Source organism: Sminthopsis crassicaudata, chromosome 3 (genome assembly GCF_048593235.1).
Source record: "Sminthopsis crassicaudata isolate SCR6 chromosome 3, ASM4859323v1, whole genome shotgun sequence".
Lineage (NCBI taxonomy): Eukaryota > Metazoa > Chordata > Mammalia > Dasyuromorphia > Dasyuridae > Sminthopsis > Sminthopsis crassicaudata.
The window spans coordinates 273,127,760-273,141,723 of NC_133619.1; positions in this window are offsets into that span (position 1 = coordinate 273,127,760).

A 13,964-nucleotide genomic window follows, 5' to 3' on the forward strand; every position below is an offset into this window, starting at 1 on the left:
ACACATGACCTCCCAGGGTTTCCCAAGCCAGTTGCAAATAGTTCTAATTTTTTAGGTAGTTTGCCTTTATGTTTCATTAAATGGGCCAAGCAAAAAAAAAAAAAAAAAAAAAAAAAAAAAAAAAAAAAAAACCTCTTACCCTTCATCTATATTAAAGCTGCTTAAAATGTAGATCCCAACCATATGAGAGTCCACATAACTGAATGTTGGGGTCATGAAAAACATGGCAACAGTAAAAGATTTAATTCTTTATGTAAAAATAAATAGCATATCTATCTCAATAAGCAAATTTGCTTTCATCTTTAATAAATTATAAAATTATATGCATATTAAAGAAATGTTTTAAAATAAATTTCTTTGTGATTTATTATTAGTAAATGTTGGATTTGCATACCTATTTTATAAACCTACATACCTAGGATCACATAAAAATTGCTCAGGTGAAAAGGGGTCATAAGTGGGAAAAATTCCAGAAGCTTTTTTTCTATATTGACAGGTCTTCAATTATTCAAAGACAATTATTAACTTCTCATTTACTTGACTGTGTTGCAGTGGATAAAACATTGGATGTGGACTCAGGAAAACTTGAGTTAAAATCCAGCCTCAGATACTTCTTAGTTGTTTGACCTTGGACAATTTGCTTAACCCTGCTCTGCTTCAGTTTCCTCATCTTTAAAATGGGGAAAATAATAGTATCTGCTTCACAAGTTGTGAGGATTAAATGAGATACATACATAAAACACTTAGCACAGCACCTAGCACATAGTAGAATTTAGGAAATGCTTGTTTCCCTCTTCCTTCCACACTCATTCCCTAAGTTTTTTATTTTTGTTTTTGTTTTTGTTTTTGTTTTTGTCTTTGCCAGTTTAAATATCCTTAGTTTGTTCTTGTGATACTCATCTCTAGGACCTTTACTAGCTCTCTTACCATTTTTAGATGTTTTTCATCTCATCAGTGACCTTCTTAAAACATAGCTCAGAGATGAACACAAAACTACAGATGTACTCTGTCCAGGGAAGAATACAATAGGCTACCATGCCATCAATATGGGACACTATGCCTCTCAATAAAGATTAATGCAAATTTAGTATGGTAGAGAGCTCTTTACCACAGTTGATTCATACAAATCTTGCAGTCCTATAAAACTTTAGCTGAATTAGTATCTACACCACATATTTTTACTTTTTCTACCAGATTGTGAGCAATTTGACAAATTCCTTCCTAAAATCTAGGGGAAAAAATCCCAGAATTCTCCTCATCTACTAGTCTTGGAATCTCAATAAAAAAAAAAAAAAAGTAATTTGGTTAGGTTGATACAACTTATTCTAAGATAAACTATTTCATAATAATAATCACTGCTTCATTTTCTATATCTTTACTAATAATTATCCCTTTAATTGCTCTTGAACTTTGCCAGAAATCAAAATAAATCTCACTGATATATGCTTGAAAGACATGTTCTCTCTCTTATTTTGAAAACTGGAATAATATTTGACTTTCTCCAATTCTGTGGCTCCTCTCTTTTTCTTTACTGTCTTTTAAAAGAACAAGAATGGCTCAGTAATTCTTTCTACATGACAATTAGTTCATTCAGTTCTTAAAACTTAAATTGTACAGTAGATGTCTTTTTTTTATCTCTCTACAACATCTTGCTAACAAACTCCTTGTTAACCATGTTCCTATGGGTATCATATTCTTTATCTTTTTGATGTGTAAGGAAGTAGGAGGAGAAGGAAGAAAGGGAGAGAATTTGGAACTGAAAAAAAAAAGAAAAAAAATTAAAGAAAAAAAAGAAGAAGAAGAAGAAGAAGGATTAGGATTCTGAGAATTCTGACCTAAATGGCAAGTTAGAAATACTAACTAGTTTCAAGGACTATATATGAAGATGTGAAGATGTTAATTTTGAAAATTCAGACAAAAACTTCTTTTTATCCAGGATTTATGTACTAAAATGTCTTCTAAGAGCTATTGCCTGGGGTGTTGGTAGGGAAAAACCAAAACAAAACATGTCCCTTCTGTCCTTTTTATTCCAAAAGCCATTTTCCTTGGAAGACATAAGAATAAGAATCAAACATATGTTATCACTGCCCCATCTATCCTGACTCTTGGTCCTATGTGTTTTTAAATCCTCCTCATTTCCCTAATAATGCTAAAAATAGTCTTAATTTCCTCTTGGCTACAAATTATTCTGAGCATTAATGCTATGGAAGGAAACAAATGGAGGTGAGAGAAGAAGCAAAAAAGATAAATTTCCTCCCAAATGGACAATCTGAAAGAAGGGCAAGTAATTTCAGTTACATCATAGAAAGAGCTCTCCTGAGAAAAAATTATAAAGGCAACTTTGCTTACTTTTACTAAACTTTTCAGATTTGGAGATTCCTCTAACAGTATGTGTACACCTTCTCCAGACCTTGTTAACTTTCAATATCTTCAATGGATAGATAGCAATGGATATTCTATGGATTCATGTCCATAGAATCCATAGAAAAAAAGAAAAACAAATGAATGTAAGAGAAAAATCCTTATGAATTAATACTGGACAACACTAACCACTAATTCTTTAAGTTCTCATGTACCACTCCTCCATTTTCCATGTTTCCCATACCTGAATTCTTATTGTTTGTTCTTCATTCTCAAAGAGGACTATGATATTAGAGTAGTGATGGCATGACATGGAAGTGAATTGGATTTCAGTAAGAGAGGTCTGACAGGGACATGCAAATTAATCCTCAGGTTCATGAGTGTTTGACTCTTACAACATACTGCCATAGGAGGAATTCCTTTATTTGGAAGATGGGGAGGCACTTGGGAGTGACTTGTCACAAAGCTACTAAATATCAGAGATCCTAATTCCAGAGTTGGTATTGTCTCCTTTGTATCATCTCACTGTTCTAGCAGGAAAAAGTTTTATTGTATATTCCTCCCCTCTGTCTGATAGACACAACATAGCAAGTAGAAGACATTTATTCTTCCCAACCATGAGAGGAAGAAATTGAGAAGAGAGAAGGAACAGAAGCATATTGCTGGAGCCCCAATCAAAGAATAGGAACTTTTACAATTGTAGAGATTTTATCCTGAAAACATTCCTCAGTTACCCTGCCACCCATCCTGCAAAATCTAGTAGCTAATGATTTAGCCCAAGTGGAAAAAGAAAGAAGACAGTCAAAATAAAAACTGGAAAGGGGCAGTATATGCGAGTGTACCAGCCTTGATAAAATAGTAAAGATAATTTCATTTGGAGTCAGTTTCATTCCCCCACCCCCACCCTAGAAGTTATTCAGGATAGAGACTAATTGTCCCAGTGTGGGAGAAAGGAAAAGCATTGTTCAGGAAGTAACAAAAGCAAACTCCCTAGAATTTCTGAATAAAGGCCACAAAGCATCCATCTAGAGAATCTACAGGTTGCTTTCAAAAACAAACAAAATAAAATAGTGCTTCAAACATTTAAAATATAATAGCTAAAATTAACGAGTTCAATAGCAGGCTATAAATTCTGCCCAAAAGACAATATACTATTGAATGGGACCAGGTGAAGATTTCTCAAAAACTCTGTGAGATGGAGTGAGTCAAACCCTAGGTCTAAGTTTCAGGAAATCACATGATCTCTATTCTCAGAAGGCTGTAACAGGGCATAAAAGGTCAGACCATAGTTCTAAGTTTAAGGAAGTTATGTGTCCCACAGGAAAGAGAGAACATTGCTGACCACTGGTCAATGGTTGCTTCTTTTTCAATCTATCCATATCCAATCTATCTATACTTCTATTTAACCAATTCACTCTTTCTGGCTTGCTAGGCAAAACACCATGCTGGGAAATGGGAGTTGAAAGACTTTGAGTCTGTTCAGCTTGTGTGCTTGGACCTCTCCTTGAAAGGACTGAATAAATGTTTCCTGTTTGTATCAATTTGACTAAAAAGTCTAGCATCTGCCCAACTTAATTTATGGGGGCTCATCTAGGATTTGTGATTTCCCAGAGAGATGACTGGGGTTTTGGTTCAAGACAGGTACCAAATTGGGTTTTCCCTAACCATTCTTGAGATCAGACTCTCAGCCTCCCTCTCTGTGGAGTATGAGTCTGGATAAAGGCATCTAAATACAAGCAGGAGCACAAGTCTCCAAAGAAGAAGTCTAAGGGCAAGAGAAGGGGCTAGTCATGTAACTTGTGCACACATAACTCAGAGGTACAGGGGAAGAAATAGTCCAAAGATTAGAGCTATTTTCCCCGGAGCATTGCCTGTGTTTTTGAGCTGCCCTTAGGCTGACAGAGATTCTGGGATCATCAAAACTTGGTAAACCAAGGTTAAGGGATGGTGTCTAATAAGCCAGAAAGAAGTCCTGATAAACAGCATAGAGCAGGGAGGCTCTCTGGATGACTGCTAGATGGGGCAATCCCTCTGGGCTTGGGAATCTGAGTCAAAAGGCTCAGTATATTACAGAATCTCAAGCAATGAAATTGGAGCTTTTCTCCCCAGAGAGGGGAAGGAGCAGTCCAAAACAAATCTTCAGAGCAAAACAAAAACAAAACAACAACAACAACAACAACAAAAAAAAAAAAAAAAAAAAAAAACAAAAAAAACTCTAAAATACCACCAGAGAGTATGTTTGATGAGATATTGCTGTTTTCTGTGGGGAAGGGATGGTCCTCTTCCATGTAATTTTTGCCTGTGTCTGTGTTTGTATCTTTGTGCAGAATGTCTGTGTCATGTCTGTTCTGCAAGCTAGATTTTGTTTAAAAAAAAAGCTCCTGACATTTTGTGGACTTCAGATCTGGCCAAGCTGGGTGTATCAGAAAAAGTTAGCTAATATTTGAAAGCAATGATTGGGGAATGCAATTGATCATTTCAAGATTGCAAAAGTACTTAGCAAAAAAAAAAAAAAAAAATGCTTTGAGTGTTAACTACTTTATTGGATTTAATTGCTTCATATTGGGTAATTTTATATGGGTTTTTATATGTGACCAACATACAATACCAATGTTGAGTTAAATGACTTGTGTGTGTGTGTGTGTGTGTGTGTGTGTGTGTGTGTGTGTGTAAAGTAATTTTGAAGCAAATTCAACTAAAGGCCACAAGGAGGATAGTGCATAGAATAAAGAGGAGGAGTGAGTGAGAGAAAATGTTCTCAATCAGTTCAATGAAATTTGTTTGAGATATGATAGCAAAAGCAGTTTTATATAAATTGTAATCTCTTTGAACTGACTATGTTAACAGGAGATTTAAGAGTTTGTGAACTTTGGGAAAACCAGAAAAGCACTTGGCTGCTTTCAAAACCTGCCAACAAACAGCCTAGTCTACAAGCCTTTTTTGATTCACAGGGAAAAAAAAAAAGGAGCAAAAACCTTATCTGGATCAGGTTTGCATGTGAAAAGGTTGGAGGCCTGAGAATATGATAACAAATATGATCTATAGCTTTCTTGAAGTACCTAGAGCAGAATTTTAACCTGATATCTCTGTACTAGTTTTGACTGTGTTTTACAGGAGCATTTGATAGGTATGCACAATGGTTTGTAAGATTTTTTTTTCTGTTTTATATAGACCTGAAACCTCTGATTGGCAAAACTAGCTATTGAGATAAAATCTTTTGAAACTGTAACTAATATTGTTTTGAGTTTTGTATTTGGATATGATTGCCTAATGGATCATTCAGAGAAATGCCATAAGTTACTCAGAGAGATGCCTTCTTCAACTGTCACAAGCAGTATTTTATGTGGGCAAGAGCTGGGAAGTCAACTTTAGCCTTGGCTTAAGGTGGGCTCCTTCTAACTCAGTTTCCCAATTCTATTTCTTTGCTTCCCACCTGATTTTTGGCTGAGTTTGACTATGAGATGGAATTATTACTGCATGATTTGTTGTCAGAGTTAAGGATGCTTTATTCTGTCATGTATGTGCTCTCAGACTGAGGCCTGAAAAATCAGTTTTGACTTTATTTTAAATTATATTCATATTAAATTCTGTAATCAGAGCAAGTATTCAGTAAAAGCCATGAGGCACAATACAAGTATGTAGATCATATCATGGTCTTTAACCCAGTCCTGGAAGCTTCTCTGTCTGTTGCCATAAACCCTTAACTTTCTAGTTTCTTGGAACAAGGGTCTCTTTGTCTGAAGGCCCACTTGGGCCTCCTCCCACTTCTCTTTTTCTCTTGCTCACTGGGAAAAGAAAGAGACAATCTTATCACGCCCTGATCAGGCCAAGGTTTTTAAGACCTTGAAAGCGAAACTTATCAATTACCTGCTTTAGCCCTTCCTTTTATACTGTACATTGACAGAAGGTCCTAGGAGTCTTGACTCCTATTCTAAACCCTTGCCTACTTTTCAAAGAAACTTGGTGTCTTTAGGGTGACCCTCCTTAGAGCTAGCTGCTACAGCCCTTCTAATTGAGGAAGTTCCTAAGCTTAACCTGGACCAATCATTGAAGATTCTGGTTCCCCACCAGTTTTGGAGCATTTTTGCCTATATCAGAGCTTTAGAATTGGGAAAAGGAATAAGAATAAATATCTATACTGACTTCAAATATGTTTTTCATGTTTTGCATTATGATGGGGGCTATATGTTAAGAAAGGAATTTATTTATTTTGACAACCAAACATTTCTCCATTAAGTATGCAGGTGAACAATTATTGAAAGTTGTCCATGGACCTAGAGAGGTGTTTGTCATGTTTTGTAAAGGACACCAGGCCAAGGGAAACAGGCTTGCAGATTGAGCTGCCTGTGCTGCTGCCTGTTTGTCCCTAACCATAGCACCTTTAATTCCCCAACTTTTGACTCTTGCATTCCCTCATAGAGCTCTCAGGCAAGTAAATTCTGAAAGAATTGATGAAAAAAGTTCTAGAGTTTTTGCTAAAGGAGATCATACTTACTTAAGGCCCCATTATTCTACCCATTGCCCCTACTCCTTTGAAGAAACAAAAGCAGGAATTTGGTATTTATCCTTTGATATTTATCCTAGGAAAAGCTGTCTAGATGAGAGGCATTCATGATAGCCTCAATTCTCCCCAGTCTTCCTCTGAGTGGGGCTCCTGGTTACTATCCCCAGTAGCCTCCATATTAACTCCTTTTGTTTATTCTTTTGCTTCTTCTAGACTCCAAATCATGAAATTTTAACGACTTTTCCAACCTAAAATCACCTGAGACCTGAGACCCCACTGGGCAAGGACATCTCTTCTCCCCTTGTCAGCCTGAAGTAGCTCCAATTTCTACCCGGTCTAAGCTTCAGGAAGATACATGATCCACAGGAAGTAGACAGCATTGTTGACCATTGGTCATTGGTTACTTCCTGTTCAGTCCATCCAATGACCCCCAAGTTTTTTGCTATTTAACCAATTCACTATTTCCAGCTTGCCAGGCCAGAGTTTGGAGCTGAAAAGTTCTGTATGCTTAGTTGGTATGTTTGGACCTCTTCTTTCAAGGATCAAATAAATGCTTCCTGTCTTTATCTGAAAATGCCTGGAAGTAGTCAATTTGGGTAAAGGGGTCTAGCACCCATCCCAGACACTATAATAGAACAATATACAATTAAAAGGGAAGTAGAGCAATATAAGACAAAAACTAAAAACAGAAATGGAATGGGATATTTCTAAAATCAGAGGAAATCAAGCTGCAACTCAAATATGATGTACTCTAAAAATCTCTGCATAATTATGAATGAAAAAAGATGTATGTTTAAGAAAAAAAATCATTTAGGCATCCACTGGTCCATCAAAAGCACATCAAATGTATTCATTTTTCCCACAGACTAACCAATCTTTATCATCTTTCCTTTTTTGTCATCTTTTCCAATATGATGAGTATGAGGAGAATCTCAAAACTACTTCAATTTGCATTTATTTAATTAATAATTTAAAACATTTTATGTGGTTATAGTAGCTTAGGGTTCCTCACTTAGGACCTACCTATTCATATCACTGGACTATCTAAAATCGGGGAATGATCCCAATTCTTATACATTTGAATCAGTGCTTTAAAGAGTGTATTTCAAAAGTCTTACTATGGTTTTAAGCTATTAAAACTTAATAAGGAAGATGTCAGAGAAGGAGGAAAAATTACAGTGAATTCTGCATCACATACCCTCCTTCCTTGAAACAGATTTTAAAAGCACTAGACTAAATACTGATCAGGAAATCCAAAACATAATAGAGTCATTTTTTTCTAGATCTGTCTGGCAGTAGAAAGCAGATAGAAAGGCCAGTGGACACTGGGGAATAGGGTCTTCCCAAGAATAAGCCAGTAAGAGCATTCTAGCCCATGCAGAAGTGTCCTGGGACAGAACAAGGTCCTAAACTCACACCAGGATACAACACATAGGTTGTGAGAACAAAGGCCAATTGTTAGCTTTGTCTCTCCCTACCAAGTTGTAGGTCAAAGATCCAGGGCAAACTAAAAAGGTAACCAGACAAGGAGTTTTGGAGTACAGAGCATACACAGGCCCTAGGCAGTGTACATAGAGAGCATCAGATTTAAAAGCAAGTATCAGCTATGCAGTTCTGACTTCAGGAATAAAGCAGAGTCTCAGTTCTATCTTTATTCCAGTCTGAATCTTTTAGAGGAAAACCATGGCATAACTCCTAGATCAAGGGGAAAGCTGGAGATCTGTCACTCTAAGCCAGAAGAGCCTCCCCAGCTGACTGAGAGGGGCTAAATCCAACAGCTGCCTGCTGTGGCTTAGACCTATAACCAGGTCTGGAACTTGAAGAGTTTTGACTAGGAAAGCAACAGTCAAAATGTGCCCTGGATCAAACCATTTAGGGAGCACTGACAGCTCCCAAGTTCTCAGCCTCAATCATCCCTAAGATCCTGGAATAACACAACATTCAGTATCCTAAGAAAGCAGTAAAAGGACCTTCAAAAGTTCAGATAGGGTAGTCTGCACATCACCTGTAATAAGAAATAGCCTAGAACGGTTAAAAAACAAAGAAATCTATCCTAAAAAGCTATGATGGTGACAGATGTGCTCAAGACACAAACTCAGAAAAAAAAAAAAGATTACAAAATAGCTATAAACAAAACCTCAAAACAAAACACAGTTTGAGCAAAAATTCAAAAATAATTTTTAGAAAAAATGAAGCAAGAGTTTTTTAAGAGCTAAAAATGTTTTTAATATAAATGAAATCAACATGAGAGAAAAAATAAAAAGAAATGAAAACGATGACAAAATTGAAAAAAGAATTTACAACTTGGCTCAAGAATTACAAAACCTTGATTAAGCAACAAATTCCCTAAAAATTAAAAAATTAAAATGAACCAAATGGAAGTCAATGACTCCATAAGACAAGAAATATCGAAACAAAATCAAAATACTGAGGTAAAATAGAAGAAAGTATAAGGTATACCATAGCAAAAAAACAAAAACAAAACAAAACAAAACAAAAATGATCTGTAAGACAAATTGAGGAGAAAAAAAAAAAAACTTAAGTATCATTAAATCACCTAAAAGTTATGAGTAAAAAGGCAATATGCTTAGATGTCACATTTCAAGAATTCTTGAAAGAAAATTGACTAAATAGATCTCTTAGAAACAGAGGGCAAGGTGGAAATAGAATTTTCCAGCCATTTTCTAAAATAAATTACAAAGTGAAAACTTCCAGGACTGCTAGCCAAAATCCAGAGTTTATAAGTCAAAGAAAAAAAATACTGCAAGCAGCCAGAAAGAATTAAAATACAAGGAAGCACATCAGGATCAAACATGATTTACCAGTCAACACCATAAAGCAGCAAAGAATTTGGAATACAGTTTTAAAAAAGACAATGAAACCCAGAATAATTTACTCAGCAAAACTGAGCACAAACAGGAGAACAATGTTGTTAGGGATAGAAAAGAATGAGTACAAAATAACCATAAATAAAATATTTTTTAAAATAGAAAAAAAATAGATGTTTAGTGAAATAGAGAATTTCCAAATATTTCTAATAAAAAGACATAGCTGTGTAGAAACACTGAAGTTCAAATACAGGAATTAAGAGAAACATAAAAATATAAACATAAATAAAAAATTAGAAGGGACAAACAAGGACAAACTGCTTGTGTTCAATAAGAAGTACAATTAAACAGAAAACCTGAAATATTCCATGGTGTCTTGACCACTTAAAGAGAAGAATTAAAAGAAAGGGAAGAGAAATATGCTGGCAGGAGGCAAAGGAAAATGAGGGAAAATAATCTCAGATAAATGAGGTAGGCAAATAGTCTATATAAACAAGGACTAGGGAGGGCAATGACTAAAACTTGACATGAACCTCACTTTCATCTTAATTGGTCAAAGGACTAAAAAATAAATGCATATACTGTTGAATACAGAAACATATTTCACTTAATGGAGAAACCTGAGGGAAAGAGGCAAAGGGAAAAAGGGAAGAATTAATCCTAAGCAAAAAAAAAAAAAAAAAAAAAAAAAAGGATAAATGCATGCATACATACATACATACATACATATAGATACATAGATAAATTCTGAAGATAATGCAAAATGTTTATGGCTCTTTTTGAGGTGACAACAAAGGAGAATCTGAGGAGGTGTCTATGAATTGAGGAATGACTGAACAATTTATGTTAGATAAAAATGGTAGAATATTATTGTGCTCTAACTAATGATAAGGGCCACTAGGTGGCACTGTGGATAGAATGCTGGTTCTGAAATCTGGAAGAATCATTTTCATGAGTTCATATCTTACTTAAAGGTTTGACTCTGGGCAAGTCACTTAGCCCTCTTTACTTCAGTTTCTCCTCTGGAGAAGGAAATGGCAAATCACTTCAGCATCTTTGCCAAGAAAAGCCCAAATGAGGTCATGAAGAGTCATAAATGACTGAAAAATGACAACAATAACAAAAGAAATGATGGAGTTAGTTTCACATTAGCCAAGGATGACATATATGAACTCAGTTAGAGTGAAGTAAACAGAACCAGTAGAAAAAGTTATACAATAACAACAATATCTTAAGGACAAAAAAACTTTGAAAGACTTAAGAATTCTGACCAATGTAAAACCAACAGTAATTTCAGAGGACTAGTGATAAAACATACTAACCATTTCCTGACAGGTGAAAGATCTGGAATGCAGGATGAGATATATGTGTGTGTAAGAGTGTGTATATGTATGTGTATGTGTGTGGCGTGTAAGGTTTATTTGCTTGTTTGTTTGTTTTTTGCTTGACTGTACATATTTATAGTGGGTGGGCATTTATTTTTTTTTTCTTTCATTCTCAGTGAAAGGAGGGGAGAGAGAGAAATCAAATTTTTGATAACTAAAAAAACACTTTAATTTATATCTTTGGATGAACAATAAGGGAATAATGATTCTATAGACTTTAATCAATAGAAAGGTTGCAGTAGAAAAGAGAAGTGAAAAAAAGAGTATGAAAGGAAAGGTCTTAATCAGAGTTTCACTAAAAATTACAACTTATGGGAAATAGGCACTTTGTATTTGGTTTATTCCAGGGAGAAGTATTGTTAGAAGATCTTCAAAAGGTTGTAGAGTTTCCATTAAAAACACTGACCCAGGAGAGGAGCTATGCAAGCTCCTAGGAAATTGGCTAGGACCCACATGATTTAGGGTGGGGAAAGGAAACATGAACCAAGAGATAAGATGGTCAAACACTGGGAAGGAGAATGATTGGATGAAAAGTCAAGGAACTGAATTGGACTTGGAACATAAATTAGTCTGGCATGAATTTTTATGTTTTTATGAAATTATCTTTAATTGTTTTTTTGAAACTATTTTGGCTCATCACAACTGCTTTGCTTGCTAAATGTCCACCAATTATTTGATGATACATTCCAGAATTTTCCAAAGGATCAAAATGGGCTCAGTGGCCTATACTTTGTAGATTATTTTATCTTCCACTTTTTAAAAATCAAATTAATATTTGCCTTTTTCCAATCCTATGGTACATTTCCTGTTTTGCATATTCTTTTTAATCTCTGACAGTAGCTTAAGTAACCAAATCTGTCACATAAGAAAAGAATTCTCTTACTCTTTTCTGACTCTTCTTGGACATCAAGTTAGAGAAACCAAGGTCAGGGTGAGCAGTATGAGATTACATAGGACCCTACAGCCATAGAGCTTTGCTTTTTCTCACACATACATTGGTCACATGTTTCTTCCATATGTACTTTTCATATTAACTCTGTGTTCACTCCCATGTGCGTTTGTGGAACAATGCATTCCAGGTTGATGAGGGAGATGTTCTGTATTGCTACTATTCCTATTATTCCACTTCAGTAAATATCTTTGTTTTAAGCTGTAATTTCTTACTAGCTGGAATAAAGGTGATTTCTTGAGCTGTAATGTTGAAAGTACAGACCCATAGAGTGCCTTAAATCTGGGATAATTATTGCCCAGAGAATTCTTTCTTTGAATGTGAATTGGAGGAGAGGGGAAAGATGATGGCCCAGGAATATGATTTCTAATTGAAAGTTTTACTAACACGTGTCTTCCTTCTTAACAGCTGTGTAATCAGAGGTAGGAGAAATGTTGATTGAAATGATCCATCTCTAATTTTTGCATGTCATTTCAAAGTACATTTTCTTCCATGTAATATATGTATTATTTCATATACTTTTAAAAACACTTTATTCATGCACATTTTTATAGCAATCCCAGAAGTGGACCAGGCAAATAGTATTACTCCATTGTACAGAAGAAGAAACTGAAACACAGATAATTATGGCCTTTTTAAGTTTGCACAGCTTTGTAACATCAGAGACAAAATAAAATCTTCTATATTTGTGTATCAACTTTAACAATTTTTTGAAATCTTCTATATTTGTATACCAACTTTAACAATTTTCCAAAGTACTTTTTTGTTCTTTATTTCACCTAATCCCCCAACTCTTATTCAGTCTCATCTCTAACATTTACTAGCCGCATGACTATGGAAAAGTTCCTTAACATTTCTGAGACCTAGTCTCATCATCTGTAAATTGCTGATATTATAATAATATCACTTCCTCACATGGCTACAGTGAGGATCAAACAAGATAATGTATGTAAAACACTGTAAACTTTAAAGTTCTCTAGATTTCTGCTATCATCATCATCATTTTTGGTGTCATTATTGTTGTTGTACCATAACATGTAGCTGATAACAAATCAATTGCTCCTTTCTTCTTTACTCCTTCACAGAATACTGAGTCTCTTACTGACTAGTGTATGAGTGTATTTAAGCATGACTAAGAATTCAGTAAACATGTCTATTTATCTTTCTACTCAATATGCTGGGAAAAAAATCCCTATGCAAAACACACAAAAAAAACCCTCAAAGCTCCCATTTTTCCCTTGAGTGGCTATACATTCAAATACTATCAATTATCCAATTTGGTCACAGACACAACAAGCAGATTTGAAATATTCTTTCTGTTAGAAAGTTAGGCATGCCTGCCCCCAACACAACAATTTCATGATGTTTCAAATCCTTCATTTCTATACCTCAATAACCTAGTATTGTCATGTATTCCCTGAACTTCCTTCTTCTCAACAAAAATATTTGTGATAATTAGCTAATCAACTAACTAGAAAAAGCTCTCTATAACTGTCATCACTACTCCTGATCCTTTTTTCACTTCCCAGTCCTCTGCTAGCGGTTTCTGACTTCAGACCTTAAAATTCAAATAAAACTTTCTCTTTCCAAAGTTGATGTCATCTTCTATTTGCCAAATCTGATGACTTTTGCTAAATTTCCATTCTTGACTATTAAGTCCTTTCATTCCTCCACACTTTCTTTTCTCCGAGTTTTTATGATATTACTTTTCTCTTGGTTCTTCTCTTACTTGTCTGGCTCCTTCCTCTCAGTCCCTTTTGTTATTTGTATCACAATGTGTGACTGTGGGTATACCCTATGCAAGGCTTTTTATATTCTCTGTGTTCTCTCACTTGGTAACCTTGTCAACTCCCATGAGTATAATTATTCCTTCTATGATGATGATTCCCAAATCTATATATCCAGTTCTTGTCTCTTTCCTCCATTTTGGCCACATA